Below are 20888 nucleotides of genomic sequence, written 5' to 3' on the forward strand. Positions count from 1 at the left end.
TAGCTTGAAGCTGCTGATTATAACCATGGTAACAGCAACTAATGTGTATTGATAATTGACTGTGTGACAGTCCCTGTGATAAATACTTTAACATATTTAGCTAACTCATTTCTCACAGAACCGTCAACAGTTAAGTATTCTTGATATCTTTATTTTTAAAGATAAAGAAATAGGCTTTAAGAGGTTAAATTTACTCAAATTACAAGCTAGGACTATAACCTAATTTTGTAAGTCCAGAGCCTATACTCTTAACCATGAGGTTGTGATTCCTAGAAGGACAAATTTCCTGTTTTCGTTTTCAAAACTTTCTCAGCTATTCATATGCATTCACTTTTTCATGTGAACTTCATTGTGATTTTGATTTAATGTTACTTAGATTTATGTAGGAAGGATGGGCATCTTTGTAATGTACCTTCTAAAAATAAGTGATGTGTTTATTTTTTGAGATTGTCTTTTATATCCCAGTTTTATTTTCTTATATAGACTCTGAACTTTTGTTTTACTTACTCATAGATCTTATTTGTGTGTGTGTGTGTGTGTGTGTGTGTGTGTGTGTGTGTGTGTTTAAGTTCTGGGATACATGTGCTGAACGTGCAGGTTTGTTACATGGGTATACATGTGCCATGGTGTTTTGCTTCACCTATCAACCCGTCATCTAGGTTTTAAGCCCCGCATGCATTAGGTATTTGTCCTAATGCTCTCCTTCCCCTTTCCCCCACCCCCTAACAGGCCCCAGTGTGTGATGTTCCCCTCCCTGTGTCCATGTGTTCTCATTGTTCAACTCCCACTTATGAATGAGAACATACGGTGTTTGGTTTTCTGTTCCTGTGTTAGTTTGCTGAGGATGATGATTTCCAGCTTCATCCATGTCCTTGCAAAGGACATGAACTCATTCTTTTTTATGGCTGCATAGTATTCCATGGTGTATAGGTGCCACATTTTCTTTATCCAGTCTATCATTGATGGGGATATGGGTTGGTTCCAAATCTTTGCTGTTGTAAATAGTGCTGCAAGTTTATTTAGAAATAATTTCAAAGTTACAGAAAAGTTGCAAGAGTAGCACAAAGAACTGGATACCCTCCACCCAGATTTACCAGTTGTTAACATTTTGTCACATTTCCTTTATGGTTCCCTCCTTGGGTATGTGTGTATATGTGTCCCCACCACCACCACCATTTGAAAGTTAATTGTAGATGGCATGTCTCAGTACCCTTAAATATTTCAGTATGTATTTCCTAAAACAAGGATGTTTTCTTATACAACTGCAGTACAGTTACTGAATTCAACAGTTACCTAATTTCCAGTTGTGGATTCAGTTATGTTCCCCAAAAGGGTCCTAACCCTCAGTACCTGTGAATGTGGCCTTATTTGGAAATAACATCCTTTGGGAGGCCAAGGCAGGCGGATCATGAGATCAGTAGATTGAGACCATCCTAGCTAATAGGTGAAAGCTTGTCTATACTAAAAATACAAAAATTAGCCAGGCGTGGTGGCACGCGCGTGGTGGCACGCGCCTGTAGTTCGAACAACTTGGGAGGCTGAGGCAGGAGAATTGCTTGAACCCGGGAGGCAAGGTTGCAGTGAGCCAAGATTGCACCACTGCTCTCCAGCCTGGGCGACAGAGCGAGACTCCATCTCAAAAAACAAAACAAAGCAAAAACCAAAAACCCACATGTGAAGACAGATACCCAGAGAGAATGCCTTGTGACAACAGAGGCAGAAATTGGTGGGATGCACCTGTAAGCCAGGAGCACAAAGGATTGCCAGCTACCATCAGAAGCTAGGAGGAGGCAAGGAAGAATGGTATCCAGAGTGTCAGGGGGAGCATAGCCCTGCTGACACTTGAATTTTGGACATCCTGCCTCCAGAACTATGATATAATAAATTTGTTGTTTTAAGCCATTTTTTTGTACAGCAGCCCTAGGAGGGAACAATAAAGGAAATGTGTCAAGGAAAGTAATACAGTAGTTCATACATTTTTCCAATTGTCCTAATAATATTCTTTATAACAAAAATCCAAAATCCAATCTAGAAATACATGTTGCATTTAATTGTCATGTTTCTTTAGTCTCCTTTAATCTGAACAGTTCTTCAGGCTTTATCTTTCATGACATTGATATTTTTTAAAAGTTAGACTACTGGTTTTGTATAGTGTACATTGATGAGTTTTTGTTTGATGTTTCCTCATGATTTGATTTAGATTATGAATTTGAGGCAGGAGTACCACTTAAAGGCTATTATGTTCTTCAGAGTACAGGATATCAGGAGGCATGCTGTGTTAGTCTATCCTACTATTGGCAGTATTAACTTTGATTACTTAGTTAAGTGATGTCTGTCAGGTTTCTTCACCATAAAATGAGCTTATTTCTCTTTTTAATAAATTACAGATAAGGAAATAGTTTTTGCTTCTATTGATGATTCCTTGGCTGAATTAATTATTGCAGTAAGAGTTGTTCTGGGATACATGTGCTGAATGTGTAGCTCTCTTACTCCAAGTTTAGTAGTTGGGCTTCTGTAAGAGAGAACCGTCCTTCCTGTCCTTATTTATTTATCAGAATGACTTATGGATTATCTTAGTCAACTAGTTGTAATCAGTGTCACCATTTTTTTTTCTTGATGCTCAAATTCTATATTTGGTCAGCAAGAGCCTCTTCAAACTAGTTCCTATGTACTTTTGATAGATCCCTATCATTTGTTGAGTACTACTTTATAACTATTTTTGGTATATTACGAAACTACTTATTTCTCAATATATTTTTGTAGCTGCTGTATAGAAATCTGTGTCTGATAGCTTTTCAGTTAATTCTCTTACTATTTTTGTATAAGGGATCATGCAGGTCGGACACAGTGGCTCACACCTGTAATCCCAGTGCTTTGGGAGACTGAGGCGGGAAGATCACTTGAGCCCAGGAGTATGAGACCAGCCTGAGCAATTTAGTGAGACCCCATCTCTGCAAAAAATTAAAAAATTAGTTGGGTGTGGTGGCAGATGCCTGTAGCCCTAGCTACTCAGGAGGCTGAGATGGGAGGATTGCTTAAGACCAGGAGTTTGAGGCTGTAGTGAGCTATGATCATGCCACTGCACTGTAGCCTGGGTGACAGAGTGAAACCTCATTTCAGGTAATAATTACAATGGCCAGGCGCAGTGGCTCAACGCCTGTAATCCCAGCACTTTGGGAGGCCGAGGTGGGTGGATCACGAGGTCTGGAGTTTGAGACCATTCTGGCCAACATGGTGAAACCCTGTCTCTACTAAAAATACAAAAAATCAGCCAGGCATGGTGGCACGCGCCTGTAGTCCCAGCTACTCAGGAGGCTGAGGCAGGAGTATTGCTTGAACCCGGGAGGTGGAGGTTGCAGTGAGCCCACATAGCACCACTGCACTCCAGCCTGGTGACACAGTGAGACTCTGTCTTAAAAAAAAAACCAATAATAATTATAATGAACCTTAAGACTCTTTTTATTGTTTGCCATTAACCTGTGATGCCAGAGTTGACTTGAACTTTATAGATATATAATATCATGGAAGGATTCCTCTATTTTTAGTTCATGAGAGTTATTAAAAAGTAGGGGTGGGTGTTGATTTAAGCTTTTTTTTCCCCCTTGGCTTTTATTGAGATAAATAACTTTTCTTCTTTTTCTTTCTTTTTTAAATTTTTTTAAAAAATAGAGACAAGGTCTCTCTATGTTGCCCAGGCTGATCTTGAATTCCTGGCCTCAAGCAATCCTCCCTTCTCAGCCTTCCAAAGTGCTGGGATTACAGGTTTGAGCCACTAAGCATGGCTGCTGCTGCTGATGCTCCTGCTGCTCCTTCTTCATATATATATACATACACACACACACACACATATACAGAGGGGGAGAGAGAGAGAGATGGAGTCTCACTGTGTTTCTGAGGCTGGAGTATAGTGCTATTCACAGGTGTGATTATGGCACACTACAGCCTTGAATTCCTGGCGTCCTGCCTCACCCTCCAGAGTAGCTGGGACTACAGATGTGTGCAGCTGCACCTGACTTCTTTATTTTTTATTTTTTTTTTAACCCAAACCCAAAATGGTCAATATGGCTTCTTTGTTTATTTGTTTGTTTGTTTTTCGAGATGAAGTCTCACTCTGTCATCCAGGCTGGAGTACAGTGGCACAATCTCAGCTCACTGCACCCTCTGCCTCCCGGGTTGAAACAGTTCTCCTGCCTCAGCCCCTGGAGTAGCTGGGATTACAGACACGCACCACCACACTTGGCTAAACTTTGTTATTTTTTAATATGGTGAATTAATATTATTAATAGACCCTAAAACTAAACCATTCTTACATCGTGAGAATACACTATATTTTTTTTAGTAGAAAAGCATAGAACAGTACTTACGAACACTCTGCAGTATAATAGATGAGCACTTGAAATGTGGCTAGTCCAAATTGAGATGTACTGTAAATGTAAAAGACACACCCGATTTTGAGTAGCTGGGCTCACAGGTGCGCGCCAACACCCCCAGCTGATTTTTGTATTTTTAGTAGAGGCGGGGTTTCACCATGTTGGCCAGGCTATTCTCAAACTCCTGACCTCAAGTGATCCACCTGCCTCAGCCTCCCAAAGTGCTGGGATTACAGGCGTGAGCCACCATGCCTGGTGCAGTACACACCAGATTTTAATATGGTAAAAAGAATGTAGAATAATTCAACTATTAAATATTAATTGCATGTTGGTAACATTTTTGATATAGTAGGTTAAATAAGATATTAAAATTAATCTCTTTCTGTTTTACCTTTTTAAATGTGGCTACTGGAAAATTTAAAATTGCATATGTGGTTTGTATTTGTGGTTCACATTATATTTCTATTGGACAGTACTGTTCTAGAGCTAAATTGCCTGAGAGTATCTTTGACCTTAGACTATTTACCTATTCTGTGTGCCTTAGTTTCCTCATCTTTAAGGGGTGAGTAAAAATAATCCTTAACTGAAAGGGTGGTTGTAAGGATTAAATATGTTAGTATACACAAGAGTACTTAGGATAGTATTTAGCGCATAGCAGCTGCCTAATGTTATCTGTTACTATTCTTAATAAGAATGCAAGCTGCATGATGCCTGAGACCTTGTTTTGTTCACTGTTGCATCTCTACTTTCTAGACTTTCTTTTTTTTTTTTTCTTTCTTTCTTTCTTTTTTTTTCTTCAAGTTTCACTCTTGTTGGCCAGGCTGGAGTGCAATGGCACAATCTTGGCTCACTGCAACCTCCGCCACCTGGGCTCAAGCAATTCTGCCTTGGCCTCCCGAGAAGCTGGGATTACAAACGCGCACCACCACGCCCGGCTAATTTTTGTATTTTTAATAGAGACGGGGTTTCACCATGTTGGCCAGGCTGGTATCAAACTCTTGACCTCAGATGATCCACCCGTCTTGGCCTTCCAAAATGCTGGGATTATAGGCGTGAGCCACTGCACCCAGCCTAGACTTTCAAAAAATATTTTTTTGATTTAATGAACGAATATAGAGAATTTCTGAGAAACCTAGGTAACAGTTGGGAAGGAGCTCTTTTGATAACCCCAGATGTCTGTTGGAAGGATACTACAACCAAGAAAGCATCCTGTAATACCCATGAAATACATAATATTTGTGCTTTTCTGGTAGTTTTTTAAAATAAGATTTAAACTATTTTAGTTGTTATTGCTTTATTTAGGTCTCCTATCTTTTAACTGAGTTTTTATTAATTTTTATTTGCCTGGTTAGCCATTTTATCTAGTTCTGGAAACTTTATTGGTAGGAGTTATACAAAGTTATCATTTTCTTTTCAAATCATCTGTGGCTCTAGTACCCTTCTCATACCTAATACTGTGTACTCTCCCTTTGTGTTTCTTGCTTATAATGAAATCTAGTGATTTATCTGTTTCATTGATGTTTATTTGTAAATTATACTAGATTTTTTGTTATAATAAGAGGAAATTAAAAGAGAAGGTAATGAATTAGAAACAGAAATACTGAGAAACAGAAATCTCAGTATGATTTACAAATAAAAATCCTTTTGGGAGGTTACCCCCCAGCCCCGAGACGGAGTTTTGCTCTTGTTGCCCAGGCTAGAGTTCAGTGACATCATCTTGGCTCATTGCAACCTCCGCCTCTCGGGTTCAAGCAATTCTCCTGCCTCAGCCTCCCAAGTGGCTGTACTTACAGGCACGTGCCACCATGCCTGGCTAATTTTTGTGTTTTTAGTAGAGACAGGATTTCACCATGTTGGCCAGGCTCATCTCAAACTCCTGACCTCAGGTGATCCGCCCACCTTGGTCTCCCAAAGTGCTGGGATTACAGGCATGAGCCACTGCGCTCGGCCGGGAATCTTTTCTTTATTTTATTTTATTTTATTCATTTTTATGAGACGGAGTTTTGCTCTTGTTGCCCAGGCTGGTGCAATGGCACAATCTCAGCTCACTGCATCCTCAACCTCCCTGGTTCAAGCAGTTCTCCTGCCTCAGCCTCCAAGTAGCTGGGATTACAGTCATGTGCCACCATGCCCAGCTAATTTTTTGTATTTAATAGAGACAGGGTTTCACCACGTTGATCAGGCTAGTCTCAAACTTCTGACCTCAGGCGATCTGCCTGCCTCAGCCTCCCAAAGTGCTGGGATTATAGGATTGAGCCACTGCGCCTGGCCATTTTTTTTTTTTTTAGATTGTAAATTCTAATTTTGTTTCCTCCTAAATTCCTCAATTCATTTGTTTATGTTATTTCCTTTTTAGTAACAGGTGTGTAAGTATCTGAAATTTGCTCTGAATACAACCTTTGCTGTAGTTCATTGATGTAGAAGGTTGTTGGTTTTTTTTGTTTTGGGGGTTTTTGTTTTTGTTTTGAGACAGAGTCTTGCTGTCTTGCCCAGGCTGAAGTGCAATGTCATAGTCACCATTCATTGCAGCCTTGACCTCCTGAGCTCAAGTGATCCTCCTACCTTTGCCTCTCAAGTAGCTGGGACTACAGGCCTGTACTACCACACTTGGCTAATTTTTAAATTTTTTGTAGAGACAGGATCTCCCTATGTTGCCCAGGCTGATCTTGAACTTCTGGGCTCAAGCCATCCTCCCACCTCAGCCTCCCAAAGTGTTGGGATTACATGCGTGAGTCACCATGCCTCGCAGAGTTGTTCTTTTATAATTGTGGGTTTTGTTCTCTCTTTGACATAAGTGTATTGGGTCATGAATATTTTAATATAGTCATCTCACTTAAGAAAACTTTGAAAAAATAGCTTGTATACCATTTCCTTAGGTTTTATAGCATATATTCTGTTATCAGTACTCGATGAATGCCAAACAACGTGTGGAAAATTGTTTCCAATCAGAAGCAACTAAAGCATATATAGGTAATTTCATGGAATTTAAAATATCCATTCTCAAAACTAATAATGTTATAAAATGGGGGCCATAATATGATAAATCTTTATATAATTCAGTTCAACAACTTTTTTACATGCTCTGAGCAAGCAAATACTTCTCATACTGTTTTTGTTTGTTTGAGACAGTCTTTTGCTCTGTCACCCAGGCTGGAGTGCAGTGAAGAGATCTTGGTTCACTGCAACCTCTGCCTCCTGGGTTCAAGCGATTCTCCTGCCTCAGCCTCCCAAGTACTGGCACTACAGGCGCACACCACCACGTCTGGCTAATTTTTAAAAAAATATTTTTAGTAGAGACAGGGTTTCACCATGTTGGCCAGGCCGGTCTCAAACTCCTGGCTTCAAGTGATCTATCCACCTTGGCCTCCCAAAGTGCCGGGGATTACAGACGTGAGCCACTGCGCCTATTCCTAATACTGTTTTAAGAGCACAAAGTAGCATCAGGATTACAAAAATTCTTAATGTTGTTGCATTCTAAAATAGTTTTCCACAGAATATTAGTGCCTTTCTAGGTGGAAACTTCCATACATGTATATGCTAAACTTTGAAAATCAAAAGGTTTTATTTTTTAATAAAAACTTTAAAATTTTTAAATATATACACATCGTTATTATGTACATATTTTAAACAATGATTTTAGGGTTGAAATAGTGTAGCCAGAAGTAAGCACTATCTCAGAAATACGAAGTTCTGGCTTTAATTTTTAGGTCATCCTAAGGAATGAAAAGCTGAATATAAATGATCATTTTATAGCCCATGCTAAAAGGCTCCCCATGTAATATGAAAATAGAAAGGAAACATCAACTTTTTTGAGTCAAAAACTTTGTATCTCTTTTTAATATAACAGCTTTATTGAACTAGACTAAAACCATTCATGCTATTTCCATATTAATTTTTTTACTTCATTATTTTACTCCAAAAAGCCAAAGGAGGCAAGTTCATATAGTTGGGAGATTAAACATGTAAATGGATGTGAAGAGTCAGAATATAAATATGAGGAATGGCTGGAAACAGTCAGCGTGCATCCTGCCTTTCTCATATACGTGCTGTTTTCCTGTCACCCAGCGTTGATGCCTTACCTGGACGTTTCAAGGCTAGAGCAGTTGTTGAACTCCAGAGCATTATCAAGTCCTCACAGCTTAAAAGGAGGTGCAGATAACTAGTAAATTAATTTGATATATGTCAGTCTATGGATTAATATCAGTCTTTTTTATCCCCACTCTCTTCAATTAAAAAAATAGATTCAAACATTAATTTTTGATCAGTATTTATCATTTGGGTCAGGTCCTAAATGTTGATGGGGAAAAGAATTGATAATTCAACAGAATTTTTTTTTTTTTTTTGAGACAGAGTCTCACTCTGTTGCCCAGGCTGCAGTGCAGTGGCGCGATTTCTACTCACTGCAACCTCCGCCTCCCAGGTTAAAGTAATTCTTCTGCCTTAGCCTCCAGAGTAGCTGGAATTACAGACACACGCCAGCACGCCCAGCCGATCTTTGTATTTTTAGTAGAGATGGGGTTTCGCCATGTTGGCCAGGTTGGTCTCAAACTCCTGACCTTCGGTGATCCACCTGGCTTGGCCTCCGAAAGTGCTGGGATTACAGGTGTGAGCCACCGCTCCCAGCCCAACAAATTTCTTTAAATACAGTATGTATCAGCTGGCTCACGCCTGTACCCCAGCATTTTGGGAGGCTGAGGCGGGCGGACCACCTGAGGTCAGGAGTTCAAGACCAGCCTAGTCAATATGGTGAAACCCATCTCTACTAAAAATACAAAAATTAGCCGGGCTTGGTGGTGGGCACCTGTAGTCCCAGCTACTCTGGAGGCTGAGGCAGGAGAGTCTCTTGAACCCGGGAGGTGGAGGTTGCAGTGAGCTGAGATTGTGCCACTGCACTCCTCCAGCCTGGGCCACAGAGCGAGACTCTGTCTCAAAAAAAAGACAGTATGTATCACAGTTTTTAAAAAACATAATTTTGGCCATGTTTTCTATCAATATTCATATATAGTCAGTTCTCATTATTTGTGCTAGTTATGTTCTATAAAATTACGAACACTACCTAATCAAAGACTGAACCATTCCTCCTAGAGGGAATACAGGCTTAGGTTCCTATGAGCTTTTTTAAAGAAATCATGTAACCTTGTTATATGTTTCTGTTCAAAGATGCCTTATATATATTAAAATGTAAATGGAATGAAGTCCTTCAGAACATGCAGGTATATTTGACTTTATGGTAGAGATATGGTCCTTGGAGCTTGACCACATAAAAACTTGATGTGCAGCAAATCCTATTTTCCCATACATTCTTATTCAAGTGGCTCTTAGTTTCCTATTTCCAAGTGGAAACAATAGCAGTTGCTAAATAATGCAGAAATTGATATTATCAATTGTTATTGCCACCCTGAACTGATATGGTATTAATTTTGGCAAGCAGGTGAATTCATAAATACGGAATTCAAGATAATGAGCAACTCTGTGTGTGTGTGTGTATGTGTGTGTGTGTGTGTGTATGTATGGACTTATTAATGATGATGTTTATAGTAATGAATGTTGCAAAGTGCCTTCTAGGCTAACTACAACAATAGACAAAGATTCTACTTTAGGTTTCCTTAGCTCTCTTGCCAGTGTCCCTGGAACTTGACACTCTTATGTCAAGCTCCCCTTCCTCCTACTCTAGGGAGGAAGAAAAAAGGGAAAAAGTCTCCATGTTTGATATTGTGACAAAGAAGGAAGTCAACCCCCACCCCCACCTCCACCCCATCTTCTATCTTTGAGTCCTGGTGATTTGAATAATTTCTATGTGGAGACCAGCTTCCTGCCAAATTCTCATTTAGAGGCTATTTGAAGAACAATTGCATCTTAGGATTTCTTAGTTTATTTTGTGTTGCTATAACAATACCACAGATTTGGTAATTTATAAAGAAGAGAAATTTACTTCTCACAGTTGTGGAGGCTGGGAGGTCCAATACCAAAGTGCTGACATCTGGCAAGGGCCTTCTTCTTGCTGTGTTATTTCATGGTGGAAGGCGAGAGGCTGAGAGAGGGTTAGAGTGAGGGAGAGAGAGAAACTCACTTAAAAAAGGCAGAGTCACTCTTTTGCCCAGGCTGGAGTACAGTGGTACAATCCTGGCTCACTGCAGCCTTGAACTCCTGGCCTCAAGTGTTCCTCCCTACTTCAGCCTCCAAAGTAGCTGGGACTACTGGTGCTCACCAGTGCCTGGCTTTTTTTTTTTTTTTTCTGCTTTTATAGAGACAAGGTCTCACTGGGCTTAGACTGGTCTTGACGGACTCGCTTTTATAACAAACCCACTCCCATGATAGTGACATTAACCCCTTCAGAGGGCACAGTCCTCATAACCTATTTACGTCTTAAAGATCCCATCTCTCAACACTGTTGCATTGTGGATTAAGCTTCCAACACGTGAACTTTGGGGGCATATTCAAACCATAGCATAGAGTATCATCTGAACAGGCTGAATGTAATGCCAACCACAGCCCTACTACCAGAATTCAGACCTTTTATAGTGCTTCTCTCTCCTTCTAGCTACTTAGAACAAGCCCAGCTTTACTTGTTCTTCTTTCTCCCCACTAACACTCAGTATTATACGTCAGAAGCTTGGTAAGAAAGGGGAAGATGATATCTCTTATTGGCTTGTTTCCTTTTAAGACCTATTTAGATAGATGAGTTAACTCCATTGACTCAATCACTTGGTTTTACTTTGAGAGTTAATAATTTCCACCAGTGTCCAACATTTTGGCTTCCCTGGGCCACATTGGAATAAGAATTGTCTTAGGCCACACATAAAATACAATAACACTAACAATAGCTGATGAGGTTAAAAAAAAAAAAAAAGGTCTGTGCATAACTTTTGATATCTGCCACCACAGATAAGCAAAATAGTCCTCACATTCAAAGGGTTGGACACTCGTGATCCTCCTAATTCAACAGTTATGTTGCTTAGTATGGAAGCATACTGACTCTCTGAACCCTAACAGATGAGCATGAACATGATTTTTGTAGTATACTGATTATAAGCATGGGTACTGTGGTAGGCAGCATCTTGACTCCCCAGAGATGTCCATGTTCTGTGAATTCTCGGAACCTTTGAATATATTAGGTTACATGGTAAAGAGGAGTTACAGTTGCAGGTAGAGTTAAAGTTCCCGATAAACTGATTTTGAAATAGAGAGTTTATCCTGGCTTATCCAGGTAGGCACAATAGAGTAACAATAGTTTTAAGAGTGGAAGAGAAAAGCAGGAAAGTCAAGGAAATGTAACAACAAAACAGCATCAGAAAGAGATGACATTCCAGGCCTTAAAGGTGGAAGGAGTCTGTGAGCCAAGGAATGTGGGCAGCCCCCACAAGCTAGAAAGGGCAAGAACTGATTTTCTCTTTGAATCCCCAGAAGGAAATGCAGCCCTGCTGACACCTTGATTTTAGCCCAGGGACACTGGTGTCAGACTTCTGAACTGTGAGATAAATACGTTTGTATTGTTTTAAGCCACTAAATTTGTGATAATTTGTTGTAGCAGCAATAATTAGTGGACACTGAGCTGAAATATTCTGAGTTCATTCTCAGCTTCTGGCTCTGTCACTTACTAGTTTTGTGACATAGAACCAAAACCTACTTAATGTCTCCGGCCTTAGTTTCCTCATCTGTAAAACAGAGATAATAACAACACATATCTTCAGTGGTTATTGCCTGGATTAAATCAGTTAGTGCATCCAGTGTACACACTTAGATACATCTTTACTATTTATATTTTAATATGGTGAGCATATAGAAAACTTGTAATGAAAACAAAATAATTGAATTATTCATCTTAATTCTTCCTAAAATATAAGAATAAATTAGACATTTTATTTAGTAACTGTCCCATGGACATTTAAAATTACAAGAAAAGTTTGGCCATATGTATGACAACATGTGTGTTAAAATGAATATTTTTTTGCCAGTATGAAATTTGGGGAAATTCCATCAGTATTATGCCTGTTTTGTTTAATATAAGGAAATGGATTTTTCTAATTATCCTCAAAACAAAAAAGCTTTTAGTGTTTATTGCATGTTACAGATATTAATAACATGAAAAATTAATGAGCTAGGTGCGGTGGTTCACACCTGTAATCCCAGCACTTAGGGAGGCTGAGCCAGGTGGATCACCTGATGTCAGGCGTTCAAGACCAGCCTGGCCAACATGGTGAAACCCGTTTCTACTAAAAATAGAAAAATTAGCTGGGCATGGTGGCAGGCGCCTGTAATCCCAGCTACTTGGGTGGCTGAAGCAGGAGAATCGCTTGAACCTGGGATGCAAGGTTGCATTGAGCTGAGATCACACCATTGCACTCCAGCCTGGGCAACAGGAGTGCAACTCTGTTTCAAAAAAAAAAAAAAGAAAGGAAGAAAAATTGATACATGTAGAAGCTTAGAAAAATCTGTTGGGTGTAGGGAATGGGAAGCAGATATGCTACGAGCTTACAGACTTCTTACTTTTTTCTCCTGGTTTTTCCAATTCAACTCAGTTGAGCTTTCAGATTCAATTTTGTTATAACGTTGCATTCATATTAATTCCTTTAGAGCTATAGGTTATGTGATTATTTTTCGTGTGTGTGTGTGTGTGTGTGTGTGTGTGTGTGTGTGTGTGTGTGTGTGTGTGTGTGTGTGTGTGTGTGTGTGTGTGTGTGTGTGTGTGTGTGTGTGTGTGTGTGTGTGTGTGTTTCCCCTACATAACCAAGAAGAGTTTTCTGTTCAGTTTGGAACAAGGTTTTGAGAAGACATTTAGGATGTACTAGTTTCAGTTTTTAAATGTGTATTTGAGATATTTTCTCAACTTTCTCTTTGGGTCTTTAGCTAAAATATGCAGTATAATGTTTTATTTATTTATTTTTTTTAAGAGATGGGGTCTAGCTATTTTGCTCAGGCAGACTCAAATTCCTGGGCTCAAGTGATCATCTGCCTTGGCCTCCTGAGTAGCTGGGACTTACAGACATGTGCCACCAAACCTAGTGGCTATATAATTTTTAAAAATATTCTTAGGATATCTTTACATACTTTTCTTAAAAAAAAAAAAGTTAACCTTTGTGGTCTGTTTGCAGCATTAGCTATTGAGATCAGAAATTCAGAAAGTTAGCTGAGCGTGATGGCTCACGCCTGTAATCTCAGCACTTCGGGAGGCCAAGGCAGGTGGATCACTTGAGGTCAGGAGTTCGAGACCAGCCTGGCTAACATGGCGAAACCCTGTCTCTACTAAAAATACAAAAATTAGCCGGGCATGGTGGTGCACACCAGTAATCCCAGCTGCTTGGGAGCCTGAGGCACAAGAATCACTTGAACCCAGGAGGTGGAGGTTGCAGTGAGCTGAGATCGTGCCGCTGCACTCCAACGTGGGTGACAGAACAAGACTGTCTAAAATTCAGAAAGTTAAAAAGAAAAAATAATCCTTTTTACATGTTTTATATTGATGTCACACATTTCCCATTCATATAAGATTTAAAATCATAGATGTGTAACTTTAAACTTGTGACTAATTAATAATATATTTTTATTATAGCTAATTCACTTAAGTAAAACAATTCTCTTGAAATGTTAATAGCTTTTACTGAGTAGATGGAGTAGTGAGCCCTAAGTATTTTGATTGCCCAGACTGTCTCATTTTCTAGGACCTTTCCTATCATCTCATGGTTCAGGTGGGATCTGCCATGTTCCATCAGTGATCCTGCCTCTTGGCTGGAGAGGGCTGACCCAGAGGGAGGCAGCTGATCCAAGCTGGGCCAGGGTACTTTAGGAATTAGGAATTGATATTTTATGGTTCCTCAGCCTAGCTCTAAAATGAAAATCCTAACTCTGGGACTATTGCCAGCCATGTTTTACCTTATGAAGAGCTGAAAAGGCCATTGTGCCACAGGAGAGAAGAATGAAGCACATGAGTGTAGTAGCAAAGATGAAAGATGAAGAGAGACTAAGATAAAACACATGGAGGGGGTGAAGGAGAGATGGGAGTGGGGTGGAGAGGGACCAGGTGGTTGAGGAGAGGAGAGAAAATGGGGAAGCAAGGGAAGTGATGGAAAGACCAGGAGAAACAGAGAAGAAACGAACTAAATTTCCAGAACATGGGTTGCTGGTTCTAGTTTCTCTTATGACCCTGAATTCCATGAGGCACTCCTATAACGTTTATAAAAAATCCCCTTTTTGCTTAAGCTACCTATAGTCAGATTCTGTCCTTGAAGCTGTAAGCCTTAACCAAGGCAAACACTGCTGTCATTCGGGTATGTGCTATGATTGCTTTGCATATGATACCAGTTAATTCTTACAGCCTTGCAAGATAGGTATTATTCCTCCAAAAAAAAAGAGGAAATTCAGTCTTAGGAAAGATAAAGTAATTTGATCAAGGATCACAGTAGCTAATAAGTGACAGAACCAGAATTGAAATGTGTGTCTAACTCCAAAGTCAGTTTGTATTCATGATCTGTAAAAATATTCATTGGGCATCAGCTATGAGCCAACACTAGGCTAAGCTACAAGAGAGAAAATTTTCTTGTCTCAAGGTTTGCAGTTCAGAGAAGGATAGAAGTAAACAGGCAGTGACAGTTCAGTGTCATAAATGGTGGGGCAGGAATAAAGTGTACTGTGCGAGCACGAGAGATCAAGGAAGATTCCTTGAACGTTTAAGCTGAGACCTGAAGGTTGAGGAGTCACAAGCCAAGCGTTTGTGAAAACAGTATGGTACATTTGAGGATCTAAAAGAAATTCAAGAGCCAAGAGAGGTAAGTTAAGCAAATCATACAAGGCCCTCTATTTTTTTTTTTTTTTTTTTTTTTTTTTGAGACAGAGTTTCACTCTTGTCCCCCAGGCTGCAGTGCAATGGCGCGATCTCGACTCACTGCAACCTCCGTCTCCCAGGTTCAAGCAATTCTTCTGCCTCAGCCTCCTGAGTAGCTGGGATTATAGGTGCCTGCCACCACTCCCAGTTAATTTTTTGTATTTTTAGTAGAGACGGGGTTTCACCATGTTGGCCAGGCTGGTCTCAAACTCCTGACCTCAGGTGAGCCACCCACCTCGGGCCCCAAAGTGCTGGGATTAAAGGCGTGAGCCACCGTCCCTGGCCAAGGTCTTCTATTTTATGTTAAGGAGTTTGGACTTTATATTGGGAGAAAAGGGGGCTGGACCATCAAAGGCTCATAATCAGACTTTCTTTTCTAGATAACACAAACATTTTTCACATTATAGCCAGGAAGGATTGGAGAACTAACACTGTAGAAGGATGGAAGTCAGTTAAAGAGGGTTTTGCAATAATCCAGACAGTAAATAATTAGTAGTCAAGGGAAGTTTCAAGGGAAGTATAGGCAACCCTATAGAACAAGTAAGTAGTTGGGGGAGAAATGGAAGAATTCTAGAGATTACAGGGCAGTATGGTCAGGTCCTGGTGACCAATTGGCCATATAGGGCAGAGGAAGGTGTCTTAGTCCATTTTCAGAATACTTGAAACTGGCTAATTTATAAAGAAAAGGAATTTATTTCTTACTGATCTGGAGGCAGAGAAGTCCAAGGTCATGGAGTGGCATATGGGAAGGGCTTTCTTGCTGGTAGGACTCTTGTCTACAGAATCCTTAGGGTGGTGCAGCGTATCAGATGGTGAGGGGGCTGAGCATGCTATTGTGCTAAGCTAAGATCTCTTCCTCTTATAAAGCCACCAGTTGTACTCCCATGATGACCCATGAATCCATTTATCCTTTATTAATCCATACATGGATTAATTTATTAATAAGGGCGGAGCCCTCATGATCCAATCACCTCTTAAAGGCCTCCCTTTCAATACTGCCACACTGGAGATTAAGTTTTGTTTTTGTTTTTGTTTTGGAGACAAAGTCTCATTCTGTCGCCCAAGCTGGAGTGCAGAGTGCAGTGGCATGATCTTGGCTAACTCTGACCCCCACCTCCCTGGTTCAAGCGATTCTCCTGCCTCAGCCTCCCAAGTAGCAGGTGCGTGCCACAGCGCCTGGCTAATTTTTGTATTTTTAGTAGAGACAAGCTTTCACCATGTTGGCCAGGCTGGTTTCGAACTCCTGACCTCAGGTAATCTACCCTCCTCAGCCTCCCAAAGTGCTGAGATTACAGGCATGAGCCACTGCACCCAGCTTCTTTAGTCTGTCTTAAAGAGATTTAAGAAAAAAAAAAAAAAAAGGACTACATACATTGTTATAGAAATAAGTGGATGATGTTTTTAAAGTTTAAAACCCCAATTAAAGAAGAGTACATGCAGTGCCTGAGGAGCATTTAATTGACATAAGGACTTGAAAGTGATATCTAATTGTTTACTATAATTTGCTGGTCAAAAATCTTGACAAAAGACTGGAAGTAAGGTGTGAAAATATGAGAGAAAAAATTCTTGAGATAGGTATATGGTCAGCTTATTTTTTGAGTTGACTGGATTTGTAGAGGGAATGATACATAATAGTACTTGATAAGTGCCTTTCTACCAACAAACTGCCTTTAATAATTGCCTGAGGTGGCTGAAAGTAATTAACTGTTACCTGGGATCTACATAATTCAGATCTGTTCTATGTTGAATTTAATACATTTTTTAAAAATCTTGAGGCTTTAATTTGTAAGTTATTTTTGTTACTATAATCTATAACAAAAAAATTATTCTATACATTTCTTTATTTCTTTCTTTTTTTTTTTCTTTTTTTTGAGACAGGGTCTCACTCTGTCTCCAAGGCTGGAGTGCAGTGGTGCGATCATAGCTTGCCGCAGCCTTAACTTCCCAGGCTCAAGCTGTCCTCCCACCTCAGCCTTCTGAGTAGCCAGGACTACAGGTGTGTACCACCATGCTCGGCTAATTTAAAATTTTTTTTGCCGGGATGGCGGGGGGGTCTCCTTTTGTTGCCCAGGCTGGTCCTGAACTCCTGGACTCAAGTGATTCTCCCACCTCAGCCTCCCAAACTGCTGGGATCAGCCACTGCACCCAACCATACAATTCTTTACATCAGGCTCTTCTCATGGCTGATCCTATATCAGACTTCATTAAAGAAACCACGAGGTTCCAGGAATTTAGAAGGAGTTGGGTTACTTTTCTTTAAGGTCAATTGTTTGTATATCTAAAGGGCAGAAAAAAGAAAAAGATGGTAAAAAATTGGTACCATTACCGACCCCTGCAAGATCAGTTGTCCATTGCTAACATTTCTTTTCTCCTTTGACTCTTGGAAAATGAAGTTCTTTGTTTGCTTTTACAAGACAAAGTGCACGCCCTTTAGTAGTCTGCTGCTTCCTTCTCTCTGCCTATGTTTTCTCTTTTATGGTCCTGCCTATCCTTTGTGCTTTATGCTTAAGGGAGGAGATTTAAAAATGAAAGAGAAAAATCATAGACTAGTTTACGGCCTGTAGAACACCGTGACCTATGGAAATTGTTCATGTTTTATGAAGTTAAGTCTCTAAATTTATTTTTCTAGGATTTCTTAAAGATTTAAAACTTGCATGTAAATTGGAGCCATCTGGGCAAAATGCCAGACTAGGGCCATTCCTCCCAAACTAGATAGAGCATGTAATGTCACAATTAGTTAACTTGTTAGAGTTCGTTTATAGAAATAATGTACATTTAACTTTTTAAGAGGTTCAGAAATGTGTTAAATCATTTGAAAATTTTTAGTCACTGTTACTAATAATAAGGCAACATTGTCATGCTGACAGGCAGGGTGCTGTTTCCAAAGTTAGTAGATTGTGCCATAGGTTGAGCAGTGGATTTGGCTGTAAATAATGTTATCATGTTTGTTACATTTTCTAAAGGGCTAATATTTAATAACTTATCAATGAACAAAGAATGTTATCCACAAGGCTTCCCTAAAGATTGTATGGCTAGTAGAAAGAATGCAGTATAGAAGTCAGAAGACCTGGTTCCTACTTTTGCCTACTTTTAGCCCCCTGTCCTTGAGCAAGGCATGTAATAACCTCTCTCCATTTCGGTTTCTTCAAATGTAAAGTGTAGAGATTATGCCTACTTGTCTTGGTAACATATTGGGATTATTTTGGGATCAAATTAAATAATAATAACAAAGAGCTTTGAAGACATAAAGCACAATCAAAGTGTAAAATTGTATTACAGCAAAATAACAGTGTAACACTGTACAACATAATGTGTGTGTACAACATAATTATGTGTTAACTGTTAATGATTGAACCAGATACATTATAAACTTATTTCAAATTTGTTATAGCTTTACTAAACATGCTGCTATAAAGTATGTTCTGATAAAGGTAATTCTTTTTTTAATTCTTTTTTTTTTTTTTTTTTTTTTTTTTTTTTTTTTTTTTTTTTTTTTTTTTTAGCCAGAGTCTCACTCTGTTGTCCAGGCTGGGATGTAATGGCATGATCTCAGCTCATTGCAACCTCCACCTCCTGGGTTAGAGCGATGCTCCTGCCTCAGCCTCCCAAGTAGCTGGGATTACAGGCGCACACCACCATGCCTGGCTAATTTTTGTATTTTTAGTAGAGACAGGGTTTCACCATGTTGGCCAGGCTGGTCTTGAACTTCTGACCTCAAGTGATCCGCCCGCCTCAGCCTCCCAAAGTGTTGGGATTACAGGCGTGAGCCAATGTGCCCGGCCTGATATAAGTAATTCTGATAGATGACCACCTAACATAAAATTGAAAATTTTTCGTATGACTTACGGAGTTGATAAGTTAGGAAATAGTTGGAAAACCTACAAGTATTTCTAGAATTTTTGTTAGGCTTGGCTTTTTGGAGGAGGGAAGAATATAAATGTCTGGCAGGTTGTTGAATAGAATTAATCAGAATCAAGTTATAATTCAGTGATTTGTTTTTCTAACAAAACTAAATGAATGTCCTTATATACATATATAAAGCAATTAGTGCTAAATAGAAGGAAATATAAGATCCTTGAGTCATAGGCTCTGTTCCTTGTTGCTGTTTTAGCCTCCTCCCCTTCTTGTTCTTCTATGTTGTACTTCACCAGCACCAGACTACTTACAACTTAAAACCCCACTTTGTTCCCTCTTGTTTATGAGCTTTTGCACATCCTGCTGCCTCTGCTTCAAAAATAATTTCTCGAGCAAAAGAACGAAAAAAATTAATAATTGCCCCCTGATTTTTGTGGTTAATGTCTAATTGGCCTTTTTGTTTTTCATAACCACAAATACATGTTTTGGAAGATTAGTAGATGATAGGGAAAGCATATTAGAAAAGTAAGTTGGGGAAGTTAACCTGGAATGCCTGGTTAAGGGTTGAGGTTTTATTTTGTAGGTTGTAGGAAGCCCTTGACAGATGTATCCAAGAGAGTGTTACAGATAGAGTTCTACTTTATAAAGATTGTTAGGCAGTCAACATTTTAGAACCTTCTTGAGTTGGATTGGAGGTTAGAAATCACCATATATTGTCAGATTATGAGGCAGAATTGTAGAAACGGATATGATTAGGATCTGAAAACAGCCAGGAAAGCATTCATTCATGTAAAAATATTAATGCTTTTTATGTTTCAGACTGTCTTCTAGGTTCTGGGGATACAGGAGTAAATGCACTAAATCCTACTCCTCCAATATACAGAAAATTAAAGAATGCCTTACAAGTCAATAAGAAAAGGACAGACAACCCTGTAGAACAATGGATAAAGTGTCTTGAACAGACCTTTCACAAAAGATAATGTCCGGTAAACATATGTAAAGGTAGCCAGGCGTGGTGGCTCACGCCTGTAATCCCAGCACTTTGGGAGGCTGAGGCGGGTGGATCACGAGGTCAGGAGATCGAGATCATCCTGGCTAACATGGTGAAACCCCGTCTCTACTAAAAGTACAAAAAAAAATTAGCCGGGCGCAGTGGCGGGCCCCTGTAGTCCCAGCTACTGGGGAGGCTGAGGCAGGAGAATGGCGTGAACCCGGGAGGCGGAGCTTGCAGTGAGCCGAGATTGCACCACTGCACTCCAGCCTGGGCAACAGAGTGAGACTCCAACTCAAAAAAAAAAAAAAAAAAAAAAAGCATATGTAAAGGTGCCACTTCGTTAGTAATTATGAACATAAAATTAAAATCACAGTGAGAGACTCCTACACACCCACCAGAACAGATACATTTTAAAAGATTGACCAGGCGTGGTGGCATGAGCCTGTAATCCCAGCTACATGGGAGGCTGAGGCACGAGAATCACTTGAACCCCAGAGGCAGAGGTTGCAGTGAGCCAAGATTGCATCACTGCACTCCAGCCTGGGCAACAGAGGGAGACTCCATCTCAAAAAAAAAAAAAAGATCGAATATACCAAGTATTGATGATGTAAAGCAATGGTAACTCTCATGCTCGCTGGTGAGAGTATAAACTGCTACAGCTACTCTGGAAAACTGTTTAGCAGTGCAAACACTTTGACCCAGCAATCTATTGCAAGGTTACGTCCAGTAGAATATGCATACATGCATACCAAGGAGGGCTCAGGAATGTTCATTGCTGTCATTGTTATAATAGCAAAAAAAACTGGAAACAATTCATATCCCTTACCTATGGCATATTCATATAAAAGAAGGC

The 20888-nt window shown here is 39.8% G+C and overlaps 1 protein-coding gene across 8 annotated transcripts in view; it reads left to right on the forward strand.

The window, feature by feature from the left end:
- Window positions 1-20888, forward strand: part of YES1 (YES proto-oncogene 1, Src family tyrosine kinase) — a 90760-nt gene that overhangs the window by 17069 nt on the left and 52803 nt on the right. The window lies entirely within an intron of this gene.

The sequence above is a fragment of the Pongo pygmaeus genome, chromosome 17 (genome assembly GCF_028885625.2).
Source record: "Pongo pygmaeus isolate AG05252 chromosome 17, NHGRI_mPonPyg2-v2.0_pri, whole genome shotgun sequence".
NCBI lineage: Eukaryota > Metazoa > Chordata > Mammalia > Primates > Hominidae > Pongo > Pongo pygmaeus.